Source organism: Hyla sarda, unplaced genomic scaffold (assembly GCF_029499605.1).
Source record: "Hyla sarda isolate aHylSar1 unplaced genomic scaffold, aHylSar1.hap1 scaffold_631, whole genome shotgun sequence".
In the NCBI taxonomy this organism is placed as follows: Eukaryota; Metazoa; Chordata; class Amphibia; order Anura; family Hylidae; genus Hyla; species Hyla sarda.
In genome coordinates, this window is record NW_026610646.1 from 56,097 (window position 1) to 80,688 (window position 24,592).

Sequence of the window (24,592 nt, forward strand, 5' to 3'; positions counted from 1 at the left end):
TAAGCATTGCTGCACTGATGGGGTATGCATTAGACGAAAAAAAAGAAGAAAAAGAAGAATAATACGCCCAGAAAAGAGGCGAAAAGGAGAAAAACGTAAAAAAACGTGAAAAAAAAGTAAGAGGAAGAGAAGGGAAAAAAAGGTGGAAATGGGTTTAAAAGTGATTTCGGCGGAGAAATATATATATATATATATATATATATATATATATATATATATATACGCGCACACACACACATATATATAAACGTATTCTCCGTTGAGATATTGCAGCCGCTGCTGTGTCCAGGCCCAGGAGCCTTAGCACTGTGCTGTGATGTCACTCAATACCACTGACATCACTAGGTGTAAACAACATCTCTCCTTTGCTGTGTATGTGACTATGGAGCTGTTTGGTGATGTCGTCTATTATGGCCTTCATAGAAGCAACAGGAGATTGTTGCATCCATCTAGAACCCTCAGAACTACAGTGCTATGATGTCACTCACTTCCACAGGCCTTGCAGAGTGTAAACAACAACAACCCAGCTTTGTTGTGTATGTAACCATAGGGATTTGTGATGTCACCTAGAACCTTCACAGCAGCGACAGCTTTATGAGGAGCATCAGCACTGCTCTGCCTGAGCAGAACCATCACCGCCATAGGTTGTCAAATAACCCGGATTTAACCCACACAGGTAAGTCCAATGGGGTGCAGGCATGTCCTCTATGCTTACAGCTTCCCGTGGGTGTTGGTTTGATACCGTTTGGGGACAGCCAAGGAGGCATCTGCAGGCAACAAAGGTAGGTGTGTGCTTGTGTGTGTGTTTCCTATGCAGATCCTAAGCCCAGTGTCACATGCAAGTAGGAGGAGTAAGAAGGGTTCCTGGCAAATCCGGGTTATGGATTGCATTTAAAAAGGCCCCGTGGGAGTGCAATGGGCCCCTGTCTTGCTGCTTAGCAATAATGGTATGGGTTTAGGTTCTGCTGTGTGTACTGGTGGTTGACTGCCCCCCAGCCCAGAGTGTGCATGGAAAATTGTCTGGCAGCCTCCCTGACAGCAAGCAGTGATAGTGCCCATGAAGGGGACCTTGTTGGGCCCGCCCCTTTCACGGTTATCGCTTCTCGGCCTTTTGGCTAAGATCAAGTGTAGTATCTGTTCTTATCAGTTTAATATCTGATACGTCCCCTATCTGGGGACCATATATTAAATGGATTTTTGAGAACGGGGGCCGATTTCGAAGCTTGCTTCCGTCGCCCTATGCATTGACCCGATATGGCAGTATCTTCGGGTACAGTGCACCACCCCCTTACAGGGTTAAAAAGAAAGATTCCTACTTTCATTGCTACCTGCTTGCTGGCTAGCCAGCTAGCCAGCCCTGTGGGCCTTGCTGCTGCAGCCAAAAAACAAAAGGTGGTGCTGCTGCTGCTGCTTCTGCTGCTTCTGCTTGTGTCTGGCCGCTGTTGGAGCGTCCAGGCACAGGACTTCTGCTGCTGCTGACTAAATGGCCTCCTTAATTGGATCATTTGAGTAGCCAGCACACCTGTGCAGGTAGGGCATGACATGATAGGCAGCTGCCTTGATAGCGGGTGGGTGCTGAATGTTCCTAATTGACAAAATAAGATTAATGCTTATGAAGAAATATAAAATCTCATCCCTTCCCCAATATCGCGCCACACCCCTACCCCTTAATTCCCTGGTTGAACTTGATGGACATATGTCTTTTTTCGACCGTACTAACTATGTAACTATGTAACATAACATGGGGGGGGGGGGGTCTCCTGGCTGTTCACACAGGTGTGTCATTGCTGTACATTGACCATGCATTGCTTCTGTGGTATTGCAAAGGCAAAGACAAATGCTTCCAGCCATCCATTGCACTAATGGATTGGTCATCAGCTGGCTGTCTATGTCCCGCATCAATATAGACCAAAGTACAGAGGGTTAGGCTATGCTATTGTGCACCTACCTGATGCATCAGAAGGTGCGAGGCCCTTGCTAAATTCTGTGCACAGACTTTGAGATCTATACTTTAGACTGTATCTAAACCTGCTCCAACATGGACTGACATTCTGGCCTACTTTCAGCCGATGCGACTTGTCTGTCGCTGAACAGTCGCTTTTTATGTATTCAGCACCTATGTATAATGTTGTAAAAATGCTCTAGAAGCTAAAGTCGCAGAAATGTCACACATATTTGGCCTGCAACTTTCTGTGCGACAAATTCAGACAGGAAAAATCAGTATAAATCCTTAGAAAATTATCCCCCAGTGTCTCCATCTGCTGGCGGTATTGAATAAGCATTGCTGCACTGATGGGGTATGCATTAGACGAAAAAAAAGAAGAAAAAGAAGAATAATACGCCCAGAAAAGAGGCGAAAAGGAGAAAAACGTAAAAAAACGTGAAAAAAAAGTAAGAGGAAGAGAAGGGAAAAAAAGGTGGAAATGGGTTTAAAAGTGATTTCGGCGGAGAAATATATATATATATATATATATATATATATATATACGCGCACACACACACATATATATAAACGTATTCTCCGTTGAGATATTGCAGCCGCTGCTGTGTCCAGGCCCAGGAGCCTTAGCACTGTGCTGTGATGTCACTCAATACCACTGACATCACTAGGTGTAAACAACATCTCTCCTTTGCTGTGTATGTGACTATGGAGCTGTTTGGTGATGTCGTCTATTATGGCCTTCATAGAAGCAACAGGAGATTGTTGCATCCATCTAGAACCCTCAGAACTACAGTGCTATGATGTCACTCACTTCCACAGGCCTTGCAGAGTGTAAACAACAACAACCCAGCTTTGTTGTGTATGTAACCATAGGGATTTGTGATGTCACCTAGAACCTTCACAGCAGCGACAGCTTTATGAGGAGCATCAGCACTGCTCTGCCTGAGCAGAACCATCACCGCCATAGGTTGTCAAATAACCCGGATTTAACCCACACAGGTAAGTCCAATGGGGTGCAGGCATGTCCTCTATGCTTACAGCTTCCCGTGGGTGTTGGTTTGATACCGTTTGGGGACAGCCAAGGAGGCATCTGCAGGCAACAAAGGTAGGTGTGTGCTTGTGTGTGTGTTTCCTATGCAGATCCTAAGCCCAGTGTCACATGCAAGTAGGAGGAGTAAGAAGGGTTCCTGGCAAATCCGGGTTATGGATTGCATTTAAAAAGGCCCCGTGGGAGTGCAATGGGCCCCTGTCTTGCTGCTTAGCAATAATGGTATGGGTTTAGGTTCTGCTGTGTGTACTGGTGGTTGACTGCCCCCCAGCCCAGAGTGTGCATGGAAAATTGTCTGGCAGCCTCCCTGACAGCAAGCAGTGATAGTGCCCATGAAGGGGACCTTGTTGGGCCCGCCCCTTTCACGGTTATCGCTTCTCGGCCTTTTGGCTAAGATCAAGTGTAGTATCTGTTCTTATCAGTTTAATATCTGATACGTCCCCTATCTGGGGACCATATATTAAATGGATTTTTGAGAACGGGGGCCGATTTCGAAGTTTGCTTCCGTCGCCCTATGCATTGACCCGATATGGCAGTATCTTCGGGTACAGTGCACCACCCCCTTACAGGGTTAAAAAGAAAGATTCCTACTTTCATTGCTACCTGCTTGCTGGCTAGCCAGCTAGCCAGCCCTGTGGGCCTTGCTGCTGCAGCCAAAAAACAAAAGGTGGTGCTGCTGCTGCTGCTTCTGCTGCTTCTGCTTGTGTCTGGCCGCTGTTGGAGCGTCCAGGCACAGGACTTCTGCTGCTGCTGACTAAATGGCCTCCTTAATTGGATCATTTGAGTAGCCAGCACACCTGTGCAGGTAGGGCATGACATGATAGGCAGCTGCCTTGATAGCGGGTGGGTGCTGAATGTTCCTAATTGACAAAATAAGATTAATGCTTATGAAGAAATATAAAATCTCATCCCTTCCCCAATATCGCGCCACACCCCTACCCCTTAATTCCCTGGTTGAACTTGATGGACATATGTCTTTTTTCGACCGTACTAACTATGTAACTATGTAACATAACATGGGGGGGGGGGGGGGGTCTCCTGGCTGTTCACACAGGTGTGTCATTGCTGTACATTGACCATGCATTGCTTCTGTGGTATTGCAAAGGCAAAGACAAATGCTTCCAGCCATCCATTGCACTAATGGATTGGTCATCAGCTGGCTGTCTATGTCCCGCATCAATATAGACCAAAGTACAGAGGGTTAGGCTATGCTATTGTGCACCTACCTGATGCATCAGAAGGTGCGAGGCCCTTGCTAAATTCTGTGCACAGACTTTGAGATCTTTACTTTAGACTGTATCTAAACCTGCTCCAACATGGACTGACATTCTGGCCTACTTTCAGCCGATGCGACTTGTCTGTCGCTGAACAGTCGCTTTTTATGTATTCAGCACCTATGTATAATGTTGTAAAAATGCTCTAGAAGCTAAAGTCGCAGAAATGTCACACATATTTGGCCTGCAACTTTCTGTGCGACAAATTCAGACAGGAAAAATCAGTATAAATCCTTAGAAAATTATCCCCCAGTGTCTCCATCTGCTGGCGGTATTGAATAAGCATTGCTGCACTGATGGGGTATGCATTAGACGAAAAAAAAGAAGAAAAAGAAGAATAATACGCCCAGAAAAGAGGCGAAAAGGAGAAAAACGTAAAAAAACGTGAAAAAAAAGTAAGAGGAAGAGAAGGGAAAAAAAGGTGGAAATGGGTTTAAAAGTGATTTCGGCGGAGAAATATATATATATATATATATATATATATATATATATATATATATACGCGCACACACACACATATATATAAACGTATTCTCCGTTGAGATATTGCAGCCGCTGCTGTGTCCAGGCCCAGGAGCCTTAGCACTGTGCTGTGATGTCACTCAATACCACTGACATCACTAGGTGTAAACAACATCTCTCCTTTGCTGTGTATGTGACTATGGAGCTGTTTGGTGATGTCGTCTATTATGGCCTTCATAGAAGCAACAGGAGATTGTTGCATCCATCTAGAACCCTCAGAACTACAGTGCTATGATGTCACTCACTTCCACAGGCCTTGCAGAGTGTAAACAACAACAACCCAGCTTTGTTGTGTATGTAACCATAGGGATTTGTGATGTCACCTAGAACCTTCACAGCAGCGACAGCTTTATGAGGAGCATCAGCACTGCTCTGCCTGAGCAGAACCATCACCGCCATAGGTTGTCAAATAACCCGGATTTAACCCACACAGGTAAGTCCAATGGGGTGCAGGCATGTCCTCTATGCTTACAGCTTCCCGTGGGTGTTGGTTTGATACCGTTTGGGGACAGCCAAGGAGGCATCTGCAGGCAACAAAGGTAGGTGTGTGCTTGTGTGTGTGTTTCCTATGCAGATCCTAAGCCCAGTGTCACATGCAAGTAGGAGGAGTAAGAAGGGTTCCTGGCAAATCCGGGTTATGGATTGCATTTAAAAAGGCCCCGTGGGAGTGCAATGGGCCCCTGTCTTGCTGCTTAGCAATAATGGTATGGGTTTAGGTTCTGCTGTGTGTACTGGTGGTTGACTGCCCCCCAGCCCAGAGTGTGCATGGAAAATTGTCTGGCAGCCTCCCTGACAGCAAGCAGTGATAGTGCCCATGAAGGGGACCTTGTTGGGCCCGCCCCTTTCACGGTTATCGCTTCTCGGCCTTTTGGCTAAGATCAAGTGTAGTATCTATTCTTATCAGTTTAATATCTGATACGTCCCCTATCTGGGGACCATATATTAAATGGATTTTTGAGAACGGGGGCCGATTTCGAAGCTTGCTTCCGTCGCCCTATGCATTGACCCGATATGGCAGTATCTTCGGGTACAGTGCACCACCCCCTTACAGGGTTAAAAAGAAAGATTCCTACTTTCATTGCTACCTGCTTGCTGGCTAGCCAGCTAGCCAGCCCTGTGGGCCTTGCTGCTGCAGCCAAAAAACAAAAGGTGGTGCTGCTGCTGCTGCTTCTGCTGCTTCTGCTTGTGTCTGGCCGCTGTTGGAGCGTCCAGGCACAGGACTTCTGCTGCTGCTGACTAAATGGCCTCCTTAATTGGATCATTTGAGTAGCCAGCACACCTGTGCAGATAGGGCATGACATGATAGGCAGCTGCCTTGATAGCGGGTGGGTGCTGAATGTTCCTAATTGACAAAATAAGATTAATGCTTATGAAGAAATATAAAATCTCATCCCTTCCCCAATATCGCGCCACACCCCTACCCCTTAATTCCCTGGTTGAACTTGATGGACATATGTCTTTTTTCGACCGTACTAACTATGTAACTATGTAACATAACATGGGGGGGGGGGGTCTCCTGGCTGTTCACACAGGTGTGTCATTGCTGTACATTGACCATGCATTGCTTCTGTGGTATTGCAAAGGCAAAGACAAATGCTTCCAGCCATCCATTGCACTAATGGATTGGTCATCAGCTGGCTGTCTATGTCCCGCATCAATATAGACCAAAGTACAGAGGGTTAGGCTATGCTATTGTGCACCTACCTGATGCATCAGAAGGTGCGAGGCCCTTGCTAAATTCTGTGCACAGACTTTGAGATCTATACTTTAGACTGTATCTAAACCTGCTCCAACATGGACTGACATTCTGGCCTACTTTCAGCCGATGCGACTTGTCTGTCGCTGAACAGTCGCTTTTTATGTATTCAGCACCTATGTATAATGTTGTAAAAATGCTCTAGAAGCTAAAGTCGCAGAAATGTCACACATATTTGGCCTGCAACTTTCTGTGCGACAAATTCAGACAGGAAAAATCAGTATAAATCCTTAGAAAATTATCCCCCAGTGTCTCCATCTGCTGGCGGTATTGAATAAGCATTGCTGCACTGATGGGGTATGCATTAGACAAAAAAAAGAAGAAAAAGAAGAATAATACGCCCAGAAAAGAGGCGAAAAGGAGAAAAACGTAAAAAAACGTGAAAAAAAAGTAAGAGGAAGAGAAGGGAAAAAAAGGTGGAAATGGGTTTAAAAGTGATTTCGGCGGAGAAATATATATATATATATATATATATATATATATATATATATATATATACGCGCACACACACACATATATATAAACGTATTCTCCGTTGAGATATTGCAGCCGCTGCTGTGTCCAGGCCCAGGAGCCTTAGCACTGTGCTGTGATGTCACTCAATACCACTGACATCACTAGGTGTAAACAACATCTCTCCTTTGCTGTGTATGTGACTATGGAGCTGTTTGGTGATGTCGTCTATTATGGCCTTCATAGAAGCAACAGGAGATTGTTGCATCCATCTAGAACCCTCAGAACTACAGTGCTATGATGTCACTCACTTCCACAGGCCTTGCAGAGTGTAAACAACAACAACCCAGCTTTGTTGTGTATGTAACCATAGGGATTTGTGATGTCACCTAGAACCTTCACAGCAGCGACAGCTTTATGAGGAGCATCAGCACTGCTCTGCCTGAGCAGAACCATCACCGCCATAGGTTGTCAAATAACCCGGATTTAACCCACACAGGTAAGTCCAATGGGGTGCAGGCATGTCCTCTATGCTTACAGCTTCCCGTGGGTGTTGGTTTGATACCGTTTGGGGACAGCCAAGGAGGCATCTGCAGGCAACAAAGGTAGGTGTGTGCTTGTGTGTGTGTTTCCTATGCAGATCCTAAGCCCAGTGTCACATGCAAGTAGGAGGAGTAAGAAGGGTTCCTGGCAAATCCGGGTTATGGATTGCATTTAAAAAGGCCCCGTGGGAGTGCAATGGGCCCCTGTCTTGCTGCTTAGCAATAATGGTATGGGTTTAGGTTCTGCTGTGTGTACTGGTGGTTGACTGCCCCCCAGCCCAGAGTGTGCATGGAAAATTGTCTGGCAGCCTCCCTGACAGCAAGCAGTGATAGTGCCCATGAAGGGGACCTTGTTGGGCCCGCCCCTTTCACGGTTATCGCTTCTCGGCCTTTTGGCTAAGATCAAGTGTAGTATCTGTTCTTATCAGTTTAATATCTGATACGTCCCCTATCTGGGGACCATATATTAAATGGATTTTTGAGAACGGGGGCCGATTTCGAAGCTTGCTTCCGTCGCCCTATGCATTGACCCGATATGGCAGTATCTTCGGGTACAGTGCACCACCCCCTTACAGGGTTAAAAAGAAAGATTCCTACTTTCATTGCTACCTGCTTGCTGGCTAGCCAGCTAGCCAGCCCTGTGGGCCTTGCTGCTGCAGCCAAAAAACAAAAGGTGGTGCTGCTGCTGCTGCTTCTGCTGCTTCTGCTTGTGTCTGGCCGCTGTTGGAGCGTCCAGGCACAGGACTTCTGCTGCTGCTGACTAAATGGCCTCCTTAATTAAATCATTTGAGTAGCCAGCACACCTGTGCAGGTAGGGCATGACATGATAGGCAGCTGCCTTGATAGCGGGTGGGTGCTGAATGTTCCTAATTGACAAAATAAGATTAATGCTTATGAAGAAATATAAAATCTCATCCCTTCCCAATATCGCGCCACACCCCATACCCCTTAATTCCCTGGTTGAACTTGATGGACATATGTCTTTTTTCGACCGTACTAACTATGTAACTATGTAACATAACATGGGGGGGGGGGTCTCCTGGCTGTTCACACAGGTGTGTCATTGCTGTACATTGACCATGCATTGCTTCTGTGGTATTGCAAAGGCAAAGACAAATGCTTCCAGCCATCCATTGCACTAATGGATTGGTCATCAGCTGGCTGTCTATGTCCCGCCATCAATATAGACCAAAGTACAGAGGGTTAGGCTATGCTATTGTGCACCTACCTGATGCATCAGAAGGTGCGAGGCCCTTGCTAAATTCTGTGCACAGACTTTGAGATCTATACTTTAGACTGTATCTAAACCTGCTCCAACATGGACTGACATTCTGGCCTACTTTCAGCCGATGCGACTTGTCTGTCGCTGAACAGTCCGCTTTTTATGTATTCAGCACCTATGTATAATGTTGTAAAAATGCTCTAGAAGCTAAAGTCGCAGAAATGTCACACATATTTGGCCTGCAACTTTCTGTGCGACAAATTCAGACAGGAAAAATCAGTATAAATCCTTAGAAAATTATCCCCCAGTGTCTCCATCTGCTGGCGGTATTGAATAAGCATTGCTGCACTGATGGGGTATGCATTAGACAAAAAAAAGAAGAAAAAGAAGAATAATACGCCCAGAAAGAGGCGAAAAGGAGAAAAACGTAAAAAAACGTGAAAAAAAAGTAAGAGGAAGAGAAGGTAAAAAAAGGTGGAAATGGGTTTAAAAGTGATTTCGGCGGAGAAATATATATATACTATATATATATATATATATATATATATATATATATATATATATATACGCGCACACACACACATATATATAAACGTATTCTCCGTTGAGATATTGCAGCCGCTGCTGTGTCCAGGCCCAGGAGCCTTAGCACTGTGCTGTGATGTCACTCAATACCACTGACATCACTAGGTGTAAACAACATCTCTCCTTTGCTGTGTATGTGACTATGGAGCTGTTTGGTGATGTCGTCTATTATGGCCTTCATAGAGCAACAGGAGATTGTTGCATCCATCTAGAACCCTCAGAACTACAGTGCTATGATGTCACTCACTTCCACAGGCCTTGCAGAGTGTAAACAACAACAACCCAGCTTTGTGAGTATGTAACCATAGGGATTTGTGATGTCACCTAGAACCTTCACAGCAGCGACAGCTTTATGAGGAGCATCAGCACTGCTCTGCCTGAGCAGAACCATCACCGCCATAGGTTGTCAAATAACCCGGATTTAACCCACACAGGTAAGTCCAATGGGGTGCAGGCATGTTCCTCTATGCTTACAGCTTCCCGTGGGTGTTGGTTTGATACCGTTTGGGGACAGCCCAAGGAGGCATCTGCAGGCAACAAAGGTAGGTGTGTGCTTGTGTGTGTTGTTTCCTATGCAGATCCTAAGCCCAGTGTCACATGCAAGTAGGAGGAGTAAGAAGGGTTCCTGGCAAATCCGGGTTATGGATTTGCATTTAAAAAGGCCCCGTGGGAGTGCAATGGGCCCCTGTCTTGCTGCTTAGCAATAATGGTATGGGTTTAGGTTCTGCTGTGTGTACTGGTGGTTGACTGCCCCCCAGCCCAGAGTGTGCATGGAAAATTGTCTGGCAGCCTCCCTGACAGCAAGCAGTGATAGTGCCCATGAAGAGGGACCTTGTTGGGCCCGCCCCCTTTCACGGTTATCGCTTCTCGGCCTTTTGGCTAAGATCAAGTGTAGTATCTGTTCTTATCAGTTTAATATCTGATACGTCCCCTATCTGGGGACCATATATTAAATGGATTTTTGAGAACGGGGGCCGATTTCGAAGCTTGCTCCGTCGCCCTATGCATTGACCCGATATGGCAGTATCTTCGGGTACAGTGCACCACCCCCTTACAGGGTTAAAAAGAAAGATTTCCTTACTTTCATTGCTACCTGCTTGCTGGCTAGCCAGCTAGCCAGCCCTGTGGGCCTTGCTGCTGCAGCCAAAAAACAAAAGGTGGTGCTGCTGCTGCTGCTTCTGCTGCTTCTGCTTGTGTCTGGCCGCTGTTGGAGCGTCAGGCACAGGACTTCTGCTGCTGCTGACTAAATGGCCTCCTTAATTGGATCATTTGAGTAGCCAGCAACACTCGTGCAGGTAGGGCATGACATGATAGGCAGCTGCCTTGATAGCGGGTGGGTGCTGAATGTTCCTACATTGACAAAATAAGATTAATGCTTATGAAGAAATATAAAATCTCATCCCTTCCCCAATATCGCGCCACACCCCTACCCCTTAATTCCCTGGTTGAACTTGATGGACATATGTCTTTTTTCGACCGTACTAACTATGTAACTATGTAACATAACATGGGGGGGGGGGGGGGGGGGGGGGTCTCCTGGCTGTTCACCACAGGTGTGTCATTGCTGTACATTGACCATGCATTGTTTCTGTGGTATTGCAAAGGCAAAGACAAATGCTTCCAGCCATCCATTGCACTAATGGATTGGTCATCAGCTGGCTGTCTATGTCCCGCATCAATATAGACCAAAGTACAGAGGGTTAGGCTATGCTATTGTGCACCTACCTGATGCATCAGAAGGTGCGAGGCCCTTGCTAAATTCTTGTGCACAGACCTTTGAGATCTATACTTAGACAGTATCTAAACCTGCTCCAACATGGACTGACATTCTGGCCTACTTTCAGCCGATGCGACTTGTCTGTCGCTGAACAGTCGCTTTTTATGTATTCAGCACCTATGTATAATGTTGTAAAAATGCTCTAGAAGCTAAAGTCGCAGAAATGTCACACATATTTGGCCTGCAACTTTCTGTGCGACAAATTCAGACAGGAAAAATCAGTATAAATCCTTAGAAAATTATCCCCAGTGTCTCCATCTGCTGGCGGTATTGAATAAGCATTGCTGCACTGATGGGGTATGCATTAGACGAAAAAAAAGAAGAAAAAGAAGAATAATACGCCCAGAAAAGAGGCGAAAAGGAGAAAAACGTAAAAAAACGTGAAAAAAAAGTAAGAGGAAGAGAAGGGAAAAAAGGTGGAAATGGGTTTAAAAGTGATTTTGGGCGGAGAAATATATATATATATATATATATATATATATATATATATATATATATACGCGCACACACACACATATATATAAACGTATTCTCCGTTGAGATATTGCAGCCGCTGCTGTGTCCAGGCCCAGGAGCCTTAGCAACTGTGCTGTGATGTCACTCAATACCACTGACATCACTAGGTGTAAACAACATCTCTCCTTTGCTGTGTATGTGACTATGGAGCTGTTTGGTGATGTCGTCTATTATGGCCTTCATAGAAGCAACAGGAGATTGTTGCATCCATCTAGAACCCTCAGTAACTACAGTGCTATGATGTCACTCACTCCACAGGCCTTGCAGAGTGTAAACAACAACAACCCAGCTTTGTTGTGTATGTAACCATAGGGATTTGTGATGTCACCTAGAACCTTCACAGCAGCGACAGCTTTATGAGGAGCATCAGCACTGCTCTGCCTGAGCAGAACCATCACCGCCATAGGTTGTCAAATAACCCGGATTTAACCCACACAATGGGGTGCAGGCATGTCCTCTATGCTTACAGCTTCCCGTGGGTGTTGGTTTGATACCGTTTGGGGACAGCCAAGGAGGCATCTGCAGGCAACAAAGGTAGGTGTGTGCTTGTGTGTGTGTTTCCTATGCAGATCCTAAGCCCAGTGTCACATGCAAGTAGGAGGAGTAAGAAGGGTTCCTGGCAAATCCGGGTTATGGATTGCATTTAAAAAGGCCCCGTGGGAGTGCAATGGGCCCCTGTCTTGCTGCTTAGCAATAATGGTATGGGTTTAGGTTCTGCTGTGTGTACTGGTGGTTGACTGCCCCCCAGCCCAGAGTGTGCATGGAAAATTGTCTGGCAGCCTCCCTGACAGCAAGCAGTGATAGTGCCCATGAAGGGGACCTTGTTGGGCCCGCCCCTTTCACGGTTATCGCTTCTCGGCCTTTTGGCTAAGATCAAGTGTAGTATCTGTTCTTATCAGTTTAATATCTGATACGTCCCCTATCTGGGGACCATATATTAAATGGATTTTTGAGAACGGGGGCCGATTTCGAAGCTTGCTTCCGTCGCCCTATGCATTGACCCGATATGGCAGTATCTTCGGGTACAGTGCACCACCCCCTTACAGGGTTAAAAAGAAAGATTCCTACTTTCATTGCTACCTGCTTGCTGGCTAGCCAGCTAGCCAGCCCTGTGGGCCTTGCTGCTGCAGCCAAAAAACAAAAGGTGGTGCTGCTGCTTCTGCTTGTGTCTGGCCGCTGTTGGAGCGTCCAGGCACAGGACTTCTGCTGCTGCTGACTAAATGGCCTCCTTAATTGGATCATTTGAGTAGCCAGCACACCTGTGCAGGTAGGGCATGACATGATAGGCAGCTGCCTTGATAGCGGGTGGGTGCTGAATGTTCCTAATTGACAAAATAAGATTAATGCTTATGAAGAAATATAAAATCTCATCCCTTCCCCAATATCGCGCCACACCCCTACCCCTTAATTCCCTGGTTGAACTTGATGGACATATGTCTTTTTTCGACCGTACTAACTATGTAACTATGTAACATAACATGGGGGGGGGGGGGGGTGTCTCCTGGCTGTTCACACAGGTGTGTCATTGCTGTACATTGACCATGCATTGCTTCTGTGGTATTGCAAAGGCAAAGACAAATGCTTCCAGCCATCCATTGCACTAATGGATTGGTCATCAGCTGGCTGTCTATGTCCCGCATCAATATAGACCAAAGTACAGAGGGTTAGGCTATGCTATTGTGCACCTACCTGATGCATCAGAAGGTGCGAGGCCCTTGCTAAATTCTGTGCACAGACTTTGAGATCTATACTTTAGACTGTATCTAAACCTGCTCCAACATGGACTGACATTCTGGCCTACTTTCAGCCGATGCGACTTGTCTGTCGCTGAACAGTCGCTTTTTATGTATTCAGCACCTATGTATAATGTTGTAAAAATGCTCTAGAAGCTAAAGTCGCAGAAATGTCACACATATTTGGCCTGCAACTTTCTGTGCGACAAATTCAGACAGGAAAAATCAGTATAAATCCTTAGAAAATTATCCCCCAGTGTCTCCATCTGCTGGCGGTATTGAATAAGCATTGCTGCACTGATGGGGTATGCATTAGACGAAAAAAAAGAAGAAAAAGAAGAATAATACGCCCAGAAAAGAGGCGAAAAGGAGAAAAACGTAAAAAAACGTGAAAAAAAAGTAAGAGGAAGAGAAGGGAAAAAAAGGTGGAAATGGGTTTAAAAGTGATTTCGGCGGAGAAATATATATATATATATATATATATATATATATATATATACGCGCACACACACACATATATATAAACGTATTCTCCGTTGAGATATTGCAGCCGCTGCTGTGTCCAGGCCCAGGAGCCTTAGCACTGTGCTGTGATGTCACTCAATACCACTGACATCACTAGGTGTAAACAACATCTCTCCTTTGCTGTGTATGTGACTATGGAGCTGTTTGGTGATGTCGTCTATTACGGCCTTCATAGAAGCAACAGGAGATTGTTGCATCCATCTAGAACCCTCAGAACTACAGTGCTATGATGTCACTCACTTCCACAGGCCTTGCAGAGTGTAAACAACAACAACCCAGCTTTGTTGTGTATGTAACCATAGGGATTTGTGATGTCACCTAGAACCTTCACAGCAGCGACAGCTTTATGAGGAGCATCAGCACTGCTCTGCCTGAGCAGAACCATCACCGCCATAGGTTGTCAAATAACCCGGATTTAACCCACACAGGTAAGTCCAATGGGGTGCAGGCATGTCCTCTATGCTTACAGCTTCCCGTGGGTGTTGGTTTGATACCGTTTGGGGACAGCCAAGGAGGCATCTGCAGGCAACAAAGGTAGGTGTGTGCTTGTGTGTGTGTTTCCTATGCAGATCCTAAGCCCAGTGTCACATGCAAGTAGGAGGAGTAAGAAGGGTTCCTGGCAAATCCGGGTTATGGATTGCATTTAAAAAGGCCCCGTGGGAGTGCAATGGGCCCCTGTCTTGCTGCTTAGCAATAATGGTATGGGTTTAGGTTCTGCTGTGTGTACTGGTGGTTGACTGCCCCCCAGCCCAGAGTGTGCATGGAAAATTGTCTGGCAGCCTCCCTGACAGCAAGCAGTGATAGTGCCCATGAAGGGGACCTTGTTGGGCCCGCCCCTTTCACGGTTATCGCTTCTCGGCCTTTTGGCTAAGATCAAGTGTAGTATCTGTTCTTATCAGTTTAATATCTGATACGTCCCCTATCTGGGGACCATATATTAAATGGATTTTTGAGAACGGGGGCCGATTTCGAAGCTTGCTTCCGTCGCCCTATGCATTGACCCGATATGGCAGTATCTTCGGGTACAGTGCACCACCCCCTTACAGGGTTAAAAAGAAAGATTCCTACTTTCATTGCTACCTGCTTGCTGGCTAGCCAGCTAGCCAGCCCTGTGGGCCTTGCTGCTGCAGCCAAAAAACAAAAGGTGGTGCTGCTGCTGCTGCTTCTGCTGCTTCTGCTTGTGTCTGGCCGCTGTTGGAGCGTCCAGGCACAGGACTTCTGCTGCTGCTGACTAAATGGCCTCCTTAATTGGATCATTTGAGTAGCCAGCACACCTGTGCAGGTAGGGCATGACATGATAGGCAGCTGCCTTGATAGCGGGTGGGTGCTGAATGTTCCTAATTGACAAAATAAGATTAATGCTTATGAAGAAATATAAAATCTCATCCCTTCCCCAATATCGCGCCACACCCCTACCCCTTAATTCCCTGGTTGAACTTGATGGACATATGTCTTTTTTCGACCGTACTAACTATGTAACTATGTAACATAACATGGGGGGGGGTCTCCTGGCTGTTCACACAGGTGTGTCATTGCTGTACATTGACCATGCATTGCTTCTGTGGTATTGCAAAGGCAAAGACAAATGCTTCCAGCCATCCATTGCACTAATGGATTGGTCATCAGCTGGCTGTCTATGTCCCGCATCAATATAGACCAAAGTACAGAGGGTTAGGCTATGCTATTGTGCACCTACCTGATGCATCAGAAGGTGCGAGGCCCTTGCTAAATTCTGTGCACAGACTTTGAGATCTATACTTTAGACTGTATCTAAACCTGCTCCAACATGGACTGACATTCTGGCCTACTTTCAGCCGATGCGACTTGTCTGTCGCTGAACAGTCGCTTTTTATGTATTCAGCACCTATGTATAATGTTGTAAAAATGCTCTAGAAGCTAAAGTCGCAGAAATGTCACACATATTTGGCCTGCAACTTTCTGTGCGACAAATTCAGACAGGAAAAATCAGTATAAATCCTTAGAAAATTATCCCCCAGTGTCTCCATCTGCTGGCGGTATTGAATAAGCATTGCTGCACTGATGGGGTATGCATTAGACGAAAAAAAAGAAGAAAAAGAAGAATAATACGCCCAGAAAAGAGGCGAAAAGGAGAAAAACGTAAAAAAACGTGAAAAAAAAGTAAGAGGAAGAGAAGGGGAAAAAAAGGTGGAAATGGGTTTAAAAGTGATTTCGGCGGAGAAATATATATATATATATATATATATATATATATATATATATATACGCGCACACACACACATATATATAAACGTATTCTCCGTTGAGATATTGCAGCCGCTGCTGTGTCCAGGCCCAGGAGCCTTAGCACTGTGCTGTGATGTCACTCAATACCACTGACATCACTAGGTGTAAACAACATCTCTCCTTTGCTGTGTATGTGACTATGGAGCTGTTTGGTGATGTCGTCTATTACGGCCTTCATAGAAGCAACAGGAGATTGTTGCATCCATCTAGAACCCTCAGAACTACAGTGCTATGATGTCACTCACTTCCACAGGCCTTGCAGAGTGTAAACAACAACAACCCAGCTTTGTTGTGTATGTAACCATAGGGATTTGTGATGTCACCTAGAACCTTCACAGCAGCGACAGCTTTATGAGGAGCATCAGCACTGCTCTGCCTGAGCAGAACCATCACCGCCATAGGTTGTCAAATAACCCGGATTTAACCCACACAGGTAAGTCCAATGGGGTGCAGGCATGTCCTCTATGCTTACAGCTTCCCGTGGGTGTTGGTTTGATACCGTTTGGGGACAGCCAAGGAGGCATCTGCAGGCAACAAAGGTAGGTGTGTGCTTGTGTGTGTGTTTCCTATGCAGATCCTAAGCCCAGTGTCACATGCAAGTAGGAGGAGTAAGAAGGGTTCCTGGCAAATCCGGGTTATGGATTGCATTTAAAAAGGCCCCGTGGGAGTGCAATGGGCCCCTGTCTTGCTGCTTAGCAATAATGGTATGGGTTTAGGTTCTGCTGTGTGTACTGGTGGTTGACTGCCCCCCAGCCCAGAGTGTGCATGGAAAATTGTCTGGCAGCCTCCCTGACAGCAAGCAGTGATAGTGCCCATGAAGGGGACCTTGTTGGGCCCGCCCCTTTCACGGTTATCGCTTCTCGGCCTTTTGGCTAAGATCAAGTGTAGTATCTGTTCTTATCAGTTTAATATCTGATACGTCCCCTATCTGGGGACCATATATTAAATGGATTTTTGAGAACGGGGGCCGATTTCGAAGCTTGCTTCCGTCGCCCTATGCATTGACCCGATATGGCAGTATCTTCGGGTACAGTGCACCACCCCCTTACAGGGTTAAAAAGAAAGATTCCTACTTTCATTGCTACCTGCTTGCTGGCTAGCCAGCTAGCCAGCCCTGTGGGCCTTGCTGCTGCAGCCAAAAAACAAAAGGTGCTGCTGCTGCTGCTGCTTCTGCTGCTTCTGCTTGTGTCTGGCCGCTGTTGGAGCGTCCAGGCACAGGACTTCTGCTGCTGCTGACTAAATGGCCTCCTTAATTGGATCATTTGAGTAGCCAGCACACCTGTGCAGGTAGGGCATGACATGATAGGCAGCTGCCTTGATAGCGGGTGGGTGCTGAATGTTCCTAATTGACAAAATAAGATTAATGCTTATGAAGAAATATAAAATCTCATCCCTTCCCCAATATCGCGCCACACCCCTACCCCTTAATTCCCTGGTTGAACTTGATGGACATATGTCTTTTTTCGACCGTACTAACTATGTAACTATGTAACATAACATGGGGGGGGGTCTCCTGGCTGTTCACACAGGTGTGTCATTGCTGTACATTGACCATGCATTGCTTCTGTGGTATTGCAAAGGCAAAGACAAATGCTTCCAGCCATCCATTGCACTAATGGATTGGTCATCAGCTGGCTGTCTATGTCCCGCATCAATATAGACCAAAGTACAGAGGGTTAGGCTATGCTATTGTGCACCTACCTGATGCATCAGAAGGTGCGAGGCCCTTGCTAAATTCTGTGCACAGACTTTGAGATCTATACTTTAGACTGTATCTAAACCTGCTCCAACATGGACTGACATTCTGGCCTACTTTCAGCCGATGCGACTTGTCTGTCGCTGAACAGTCGCTTTTTATGTATTCAGCACCTATGTATAATGTTGTAAAAATGCTCTAGAAGCTAAAGTCGCAGAAATGTCACACATATTTGGCCTGCAACTTTCTGTGCGACAAATTCAGACAGGAAAAATCAGTATAAATCCTTAGAAAATTATCCCCCAGTGTCTCCATCTGCTGGCGGTATTGAATAAGCATTGCTGCACTGATGGGGTATGCATTAGACGAAAAAAAAGAAGAAAAAGAAGAATAATACGCCCAGAAAAGAGGCGAAAAGGAGAAAAACGTAAAAAAACGTGAAAAAAAAGTAAGAGGAAGAGAAGGGAAAAAAAGGTGGAAATGGGTTTAAAAGTGATTTCGGCGGAGAAATATATATATATATATATATATATATATATATATATATATATATATACGCGCACACACACACATATATATAAACGTATTCTCCGTTGAGATATTGCAGCCGCTGCTGTGTCCAGGCCCAGGAGCCTTAGCACTGTGCTGTGATGTCACTCAATACCACTGACATCACTAGGTGTAAACAACATCTCTCCTTTGCTGTGTATGTGACTATGGAGCTGTTTGGTGATGTCGTCTATTATGGCCTTCATAGAAGCAACAGGAGATTGTTGCATCCATCTAGAACCCTCAGAACTACAGTGCTATGATGTCACTCACTTCCACAGGCCTTGCAGAGTGTAAACAACAACAACCCAGCTTTGTTGTGTATGTAACCATAGGGATTTGTGATGTCACCTAGAACCTTCACAGCAGCGACAGCTTTATGAGGAGCATCAGCACTGCTCTGCCTGAGCAGAACCATCACCGCCATAGGTTGTCAAATAACCCGGATTTAACCCACACAGGTAAGTCCAATGGGGTGCAGGCATGTCCTCTATGCTTACAGCTTCCCGTGGGTGTTGGTTTGATACCGTTTGGGGACAGCCAAGGAGGCATCTGCAGGCAACAAAGGTAGGTGTGTGCTTGTGTGTGTGTTTCCTATGCAGATCCTAAGCCCAGTGTCACATGCAAGTAGGAGGAGTAAGAAGGGTTCCTGGCAAATCCGGGTTATGGATTGCATTTAAAAAGGCCCCGTGGGAGTGCAATGGGCCCCTGTCTTGCTGCTTAGCAATAATGGTATGGGTTTAGGTTCTGCTGTGTGTACTGGTGGTTGACTGCCCCCCAGCCCAGAGTGTGCATGGAAAATTGTCTGGCAGCCTCCCTGACAGCAAGCAGTGATAGTGCCCATGAAGGGGACCTTGTTGGGCCCGCCCCTTTCACGGTTATCGCTTCTCGGCCTTTTGGCTAAGATCAAGTGTAGTATCTGTTCTTATCAGGTTTAATATCTGATACGTCCCCTATCTGGGGACCATATATTAAATGGATTTTTGAGAACGGGGGCCGATTTCGAAGCTTGCTTCCGTCGCCCTATGCATTGACCCGATATGGCAGTATCTTCGGGTACAGTGCACCACCCCCTTACAGGGTTAAAAAGAAAGATTCCTACTTTCATTGCTACCTGCTTGCTGGCTAGCCAGCTAGCCAGCCCTGTGGGCCTTGCTGCTGCAGCCAAAAAACAAAAGGTGGTGCTGCTGCTGCTGCTTCTGCTGCTTCTGCTTGTGTCTGGCCGCTGTTGGAGCGTCCAGGCACAGGACTTCTGCTGCTGCTGACTAAATGGCCTCCTTAATTGGATCATTTGAGTAGCCAGCACACCTGTGCAGGTAGGGCATGACATGATAGGCAGCTGCCTTGATAGCGGGTGGGTGCTGAATGTTCCTAATTGACAAAATAAGATTAATGCTTATGAAGAAATATAAAATCTCATCCCTTCCCCAATATCGCGCCACACCCCTACCCCTTAATTCCCTGGTTGAACTTGATGGACATATGTCTTTTTTCGACCGTACTAACTATGTAACTATGTAACATAACATGGGGGGGGGGGGGGGGTGTCTCCTGGCTGTTCACACAGGTGTGTCATTGCTGTACATTGACCATGCATTGCTTCTGTGGTATTGCAAAGGCAAAGACAAATGCTTCCAGCCATCCATTGCACTAATGGATTGGTCATCAGCTGGCTGTCTATGTCCCGCATCAATATAGACCAAAGTACAGAGGGTTAGGCTATGCTATTGTGCACCTACCTGATGCATCAGAAGGTGCGAGGCCCTTGCTAAATTCTGTGCACAGACTTTGAGATCTATACTTTAGACTGTATCTAAACCTGCTCCAACATGGACTGACATTCTGGCCTACTTTCAGCCGATGCGACTTGTCTGTCGCTGAACAGTCGCTTTTTATGTATTCAGCACCTATGTATAATGTTGTAAAAATGCTCTAGAAGCTAAAGTCGCAGAAATGTCACACATATTTGGCCTGCAACTTTCTGTGCGACAAATTCAGACAGGAAAAATCAGTATAAATCCTTAGAAAATTATCCCCCAGTGTCTCCATCTGCTGGCGGTATTGAATAAGCATTGCTGCACTGATGGGGTATGCATTAGACGAAAAAAAAGAAGAAAAAGAAGAATAATACGCCCAGAAAAGAGGCGAAAAGGAGAAAAACGTAAAAAAACGTGAAAAAAAAGTAAGAGGAAGAGAAGGGAAAAAAAGGTGGAAATGGGTTTAAAAGTGATTTCGGCGGAGAAATATATATATATATATATATATATATATATATATATATATATATATATACGCGCACACACACACATATATATAAACGTATTCTCCGTTGAGATATTGCAGCCGCTGCTGTGTCCAGGCCCAGGAGCCTTAGCACTGTGCTGTGATGTCACTCAATACCACTGACATCACTAGGTGTAAACAACATCTCTCCTTTGCTGTGTATGTGACTATGGAGCTGTTTGGTGATGTCGTCTATTATGGCCTTCATAGAAGCAACAGGAGATTGTTGCATCCATCTAGAACCCTCAGAACTACAGTGCTATGATGTCACTCACTTCCACAGGCCTTGCAGAGTGTAAACAACAACAACCCAGCTTTGTTGTGTATGTAACCATAGGGATTTGTGATGTCACCTAGAACCTTCACAGCAGCGACAGCTTTATGAGGAGCATCAGCACTGCTCTGCCTGAGCAGAACCATCACCGCCATAGGTTGTCAAATAACCCGGATTTAACCCACACAGGTAAGTCCAATGGGGTGCAGGCATGTCCTCTATGCTTACAGCTTCCCGTGGGTGTTGGTTTGATACCGTTTGGGGACAGCCAAGGAGGCATCTGCAGGCAACAAAGGTAGGTGTGTGCTTGTGTGTGTGTTTCCTATGCAGATCCTAAGCCCAGTGTCACATGCAAGTAGGAGGAGTAAGAAGGGTTCCTGGCAAATCCGGGTTATGGATTGCATTTAAAAAGGCCCCGTGGGAGTGCAATGGGCCCCTGTCTTGCTGCTTAGCAATAATGGTATGGGTTTAGGTTCTGCTGTGTGTACTGGTGGTTGACTGCCCCCCAGCCCAGAGTGTGCATGGAAAATTGTCTGGCAGCCTCCCTGACAGCAAGCAGTGATAGTGCCCATGAAGGGGACCTTGTTGGGCCCGCCCCTTTCACGGTTATCGCTTCTCGGCCTTTTGGCTAAGATCAAGTGTAGTATCTGTTCTTATCAGTTTAATATCTGATACGTCCCCTATCTGGGGACCATATATTAAATGGATTTTTGAGAACGGGGGCCGATTTCGAAGCTTGCTTCCGTCGCCCTATGCATTGACCCGATATGGCAGTATCTTCGGGTACAGTGCACCACCCCCTTACAGGGTTAAAAAGAAAGATTCCTACTTTCATTGCTACCTGCTTGCTGGCTAGCCAGCTAGCCAGCCCTGTGGGCCTTGCTGCTGCAGCCAAAAAACAAAAGGTGGTGCTGCTGCTGCTGCTTCTGCTGCTTCTGCTTGTGTCTGGCCGCTGTTGGAGCGTCCAGGCACAGGACTTCTGCTGCTGCTGACTAAATGGCCTCCTTAATTGGATCATTTGAGTAGCCAGCACACCTGTGCAGGTAGGGCATGACATGATAGGCAGCTGCCTTGATAGCGGGTGGGTGCTGAATGTTCCTAATTGACAAAATAAGATTAATGCTTATGAAGAAATATAAAATCTCATCCCTTCCCCAATATCGCGCCACACCCCTACCCCTTAATTCCCTGGTTGAACTTGATGGACATATGTCTTTTTTCGACCGTACTAACTATGTAACTATGTAACATAACATGGGGGGGGGGGGGGGGGGGTCTCCTGGCTGTTCACACAGGTGTGTCATTGCTGTACATTGACCATGCATTGCTTCTGTGGTATTGCAAAGGCAAAGACAAATGCTTCCAGCCATCCATTGCACTAATGGATTGGTCATCAGCTGGCTGTCTATGTCCCGCATCAATATAGACCAAAGTACAGAGGGTTAGGCTATGCTATTGTGCACCTACCTGATGCATCAGAAGGTGCGAGGCCCTTGCTAAATTCTGTGCACAGACTTTGAGATCTATACTTTAGACTGTATCTAAACCTGCTCCAACATGGACTGACATTCTGGCCTACTTTCAGCCGATGCGACTTGTCTGTCGCTGAACAGTCGCTTTTTATGTATTCAGCACCTATGTATAATGTTGTAAAAATGCTCTAGAAGCTAAAGTCGCAGAAATGTCACACATATTTGGCCTGCAACTTTCTGTGCGACAAATTCAGACAGGAAAAATCAGTATAAATCCTTAGAAAATTATCCCCCAGTGTCTCCATCTGCTGGCGGTATTGAATAAGCATTGCTGCACTGATGGGGTATGCATTAGATGAAAAAAAAGAAGAAAAAGAAGAATAATACGCCCAGAAAAGAGGCGAAAAGGAGAAAAACGTAAAAAAACGTGAAAAAAAAGTAAGAGGAAGAGAAGGGAAAAAAAGGTGGAAATGGGTTTAAAAGTGATTTCGGCGGAGAAATATATATATATATATATATATATATATATATATATATATATATATATACGCGCACACACACACATATATATAAACGTATTCTCCGTTGAGATATTGCAGCCGCTGCTGTGTCCAGGCCCAGGAGCCTTAGCACTGTGCTGTGATGTCACTCAATACCACTGACATCACTAGGTGTAAACAACATCTCTCCTTTGCTGTGTATGTGACTATGGAGCTGTTTGGTGATGTCGTCTATTATGGCCTTCATAGAAGCAACAGGAGATTGTTGCATCCATCTAGAACCCTCAGAACTACAGTGCTATGATGTCACTCACTTCCACAGGCCTTGCAGAGTGTAAACAACAACAACCCAGCTTTGTTGTGTATGTAACCATAGGGATTTGTGATGTCACCTAGAACCTTCACAGCAGCGACAGCTTTATGAGGAGCATCAGCACTGCTCTGCCTGAGCAGAACCATCACCGCCATAGGTTGTCAAATAACCCGGATTTAACCCACACAGGTAAGTCCAATGGGGTGCAGGCATGTCCTCTATGCTTACAGCTTCCCGTGGGTGTTGGTTTGATACCGTTTGGGGACAGCCAAGGAGGCATCTGCAGGCAACAAAGGTAGGTGTGTGCTTGTGTGTGTGTTTCCTATGCAGATCCTAAGCCCAGTGTCACATGCAAGTAGGAGGAGTAAGAAGGGTTCCTGGCAAATCCGGGTTATGGATTGCATTTAAAAAGGCCCCGTGGGAGTGCAATGGGCCCCTGTCTTGCTGCTTAGCAATAATGGTATGGGTTTAGGTTCTGCTGTGTGTACTGGTGGTTGACTGCCCCCCAGCCCAGAGTGTGCATGGAAAATTGTCTGGCAGCCTCCCTGACAGCAAGCAGTGATAGTGCCCATGAAGGGGACCTTGTTGGGCCCGCCCCTTTCACGGTTATCGCTTCTCGGCCTTTTGGCTAAGATCAAGTGTAGTATCTGTTCTTATCAGTTTAATATCTGATACGTCCCCTATCTGGGGACCATATATTAAATGGATTTTTGAGAACGGGGGCCGATTTCGAAGCTTGCTTCCGTCGCCCTATGCATTGACCCGATATGGCAGTATCTTCGGGTACAGTGCACCACCCCCTTACAGGGTTAAAAAGAAAGATTCCTACTTTCATTGCTACCTGCTTGCTGGCTAGCCAGCTAGCCAGCCCTGTGGGCCTTGCTGCTGCAGCCAAAAAACAAAAGGTGGTGCTGCTGCTGCTGCTTCTGCTGCTTCTGCTTGTGTCTGGCCGCTGTTGGAGCGTCCAGGCACAGGACTTCTGCTGCTGCTGACTAAACGGCCTCCTTAATTGGATCATTTGAGTAGCCAGCACACCTGTGCAGGTAGGGCATGACATGATAGGCAGCTGCCTTGATAGCGGGTGGGTGCTGAATGTTCCTAATTGACAAAATAAGATTAATGCTTATGAAGAAATATAAAATCTCATCCCTTCCCCAATATCGCGCCACACCCCTACCCCTTAATTCCCTGGTTGAACTTGATGGACATATGTCTTTTTTCGACCGTACTAACTATGTAACTATGTAACATAACATGGGGGGGGGGGGGGGGGGTCTCCTGGCTGTTCACACAGGTGTGTCATTGCTGTACATTGACCATGCATTGCTTCTGTGGTATTGCAAAG

General features: G+C 46.0%; 11 non-coding genes across 11 annotated transcripts; all 11 read left to right on the plus strand.

The window, feature by feature from the left end:
• The first annotated feature begins 1,095 nt into the window (after nt 1–1,095).
• LOC130342004 (U2 spliceosomal RNA) lies at nt 1,096–1,286 on the plus strand. Its single transcript, XR_008881745.1, has one exon. It is a non-coding gene; the product is annotated as a U2 spliceosomal RNA (small nuclear RNA).
• Nucleotides 1,287–3,360: 2,074 nt separating this feature from the next.
• On the plus strand, nt 3,361–3,551 carry LOC130341971 (U2 spliceosomal RNA). Its single transcript, XR_008881718.1, has one exon. It is a non-coding gene; the product is annotated as a U2 spliceosomal RNA (small nuclear RNA).
• A 2,087-nt stretch (nt 3,552–5,638) lies between these two features.
• LOC130341976 (U2 spliceosomal RNA) lies at nt 5,639–5,829 on the plus strand. Its single transcript, XR_008881723.1, has one exon. It is a non-coding gene; the product is annotated as a U2 spliceosomal RNA (small nuclear RNA).
• A 2,084-nt stretch (nt 5,830–7,913) lies between these two features.
• On the plus strand, nt 7,914–8,104 carry LOC130342005 (U2 spliceosomal RNA). The gene has a single exon (XR_008881746.1). It is a non-coding gene; the product is annotated as a U2 spliceosomal RNA (small nuclear RNA).
• Nucleotides 8,105–10,203: 2,099 nt separating this feature from the next.
• On the plus strand, nt 10,204–10,393 carry LOC130341970 (U2 spliceosomal RNA). Its single transcript, XR_008881717.1, has one exon. It is a non-coding gene; the product is annotated as a U2 spliceosomal RNA (small nuclear RNA).
• A 2,091-nt stretch (nt 10,394–12,484) lies between these two features.
• LOC130342006 (U2 spliceosomal RNA) lies at nt 12,485–12,675 on the plus strand. The gene has a single exon (XR_008881747.1). It is a non-coding gene; the product is annotated as a U2 spliceosomal RNA (small nuclear RNA).
• A 2,067-nt stretch (nt 12,676–14,742) lies between these two features.
• LOC130342008 (U2 spliceosomal RNA) lies at nt 14,743–14,933 on the plus strand. The gene has a single exon (XR_008881749.1). It is a non-coding gene; the product is annotated as a U2 spliceosomal RNA (small nuclear RNA).
• A 2,079-nt stretch (nt 14,934–17,012) lies between these two features.
• Nucleotides 17,013–17,203, plus strand: LOC130342009 (U2 spliceosomal RNA). Its single transcript, XR_008881750.1, has one exon. It is a non-coding gene; the product is annotated as a U2 spliceosomal RNA (small nuclear RNA).
• A 2,082-nt stretch (nt 17,204–19,285) lies between these two features.
• LOC130341981 (U2 spliceosomal RNA) lies at nt 19,286–19,477 on the plus strand. Its single transcript, XR_008881727.1, has one exon. It is a non-coding gene; the product is annotated as a U2 spliceosomal RNA (small nuclear RNA).
• A 2,093-nt stretch (nt 19,478–21,570) lies between these two features.
• On the plus strand, nt 21,571–21,761 carry LOC130342011 (U2 spliceosomal RNA). Its single transcript, XR_008881751.1, has one exon. It is a non-coding gene; the product is annotated as a U2 spliceosomal RNA (small nuclear RNA).
• Nucleotides 21,762–23,855: 2,094 nt separating this feature from the next.
• LOC130342012 (U2 spliceosomal RNA) lies at nt 23,856–24,046 on the plus strand. Its single transcript, XR_008881752.1, has one exon. It is a non-coding gene; the product is annotated as a U2 spliceosomal RNA (small nuclear RNA).
• The last annotated feature ends 546 nt before the right edge of the window (nt 24,047–24,592 follow it).